The sequence below is a fragment of the Psammomys obesus genome, unplaced genomic scaffold, assembly GCF_907164565.1.
Source record: "Psammomys obesus unplaced genomic scaffold, mPsaObe1.curated_primary_1811, whole genome shotgun sequence".
Taxonomy (NCBI): domain Eukaryota; kingdom Metazoa; phylum Chordata; class Mammalia; order Rodentia; family Muridae; genus Psammomys; species Psammomys obesus.
This window is the reverse complement of record NW_026591086.1, coordinates 1,741,674-1,742,795: the sequence shown is the minus strand read 5'-3', so window position 1 is coordinate 1,742,795 and position 1,122 is coordinate 1,741,674. Positions and strand designations below refer to the sequence as shown.

The following is a 1,122-nucleotide window of genomic DNA, read 5'->3' as shown; positions in this document are numbered from 1 at the left end:
TCTTCTTCTTCTTCTTCTTCTTCTTCTTCTTCTTCTTCTTCTTCTTCCCTCTGAGCCCTGCACACATGTAGGACACAGACACCCAGTACCTAAAACATTCAAACATATACTATAAAAATAAATAAATAAATAAATGTTTAAACACACATACTAAGCAAACGTCACATCCAGTTGACGTTCCTTCATGATGTCTTTTGTTTTGCTTTGTTTTGGACACAAGGCCTCACTCATTTTTTTGGTGGTTCTGGGACTCAAACTCAGAGCTGTAAATACTAGTCAAGCCCTCTACCAACTGAACTACACCCCAGCTCCTTAATGTATCTCTTTATTATAAAACATGAAGCATGGATAATGCATGTAGAACATGTGAGCAGTTATAAATTAGGCAGATCAATAGATAAACCCCATATAACCACAACCAGAAGGTAGACTACCCTAGATACAGAGGAGCCTGCTCACTCCCCCACTGGCCTCTTTCCTGGGAGATGATCAGCTTACCTAGAAGTTCTTTTCTTTTTCCCTTGGGTTAACATCAGCTTCCCTTTAGCCCCTCCAGTGCTGTCCCACTGTTGTTATCTTTCATTCAACGCTGTGGAATTTCCCCATGTGCACACCCATGCTCCTCATAATTCCCCAAGCAGAGTCCCTCCCTGCACTTCGAAGCCACAGCCTTTATTTGCAAGCCAAGCAAGATGCTGCCCCGGAAGCCCCATGTGGCCCCTCAGATATCTGTTGGTTTATCAAGCAGCTGCTTATTTGTATTTATGTGAGGACCTACTAGTGTCCTATCTGGAATGTAGGTGGCAACTATCAGGGTTAAAGAGTCTGTGAAGAAGGGATTAGTGGGAGAGGCAAGGAGATGAGAGAAGGTAGTGGCGGTGAAAATAAGCATAACCCCTTATACACTGTCAAAACTGTTAAAAGATGGAAATAATACTTTAAAAAGAAAACGGTGGGGCTACAGAGATGGCTCAGTGGTTCAGGGCACTGGCTGCATTTCCAGAGGATCCACACCCAATCCTAACACCGACATGGCAGCTCACAAATGTCTCAATTCCAATCCCAGAGAATCTCCTTCTTCTTCTTCTTCTTCTTCTTCTTCTTCTTCTTCTTCTTCTTCTT

The 1,122-nt window shown here is 43.0% G+C and overlaps 1 protein-coding gene across 1 annotated transcript in view; it reads left to right on the top strand.

Moving 5' to 3' along the window:
• Blk (BLK proto-oncogene, Src family tyrosine kinase) overlaps positions 1 to 1,122 on the top strand; it is a 17,506-nt gene that overhangs the window by 6,084 nt on the left and 10,300 nt on the right. The window lies entirely within an intron of this gene.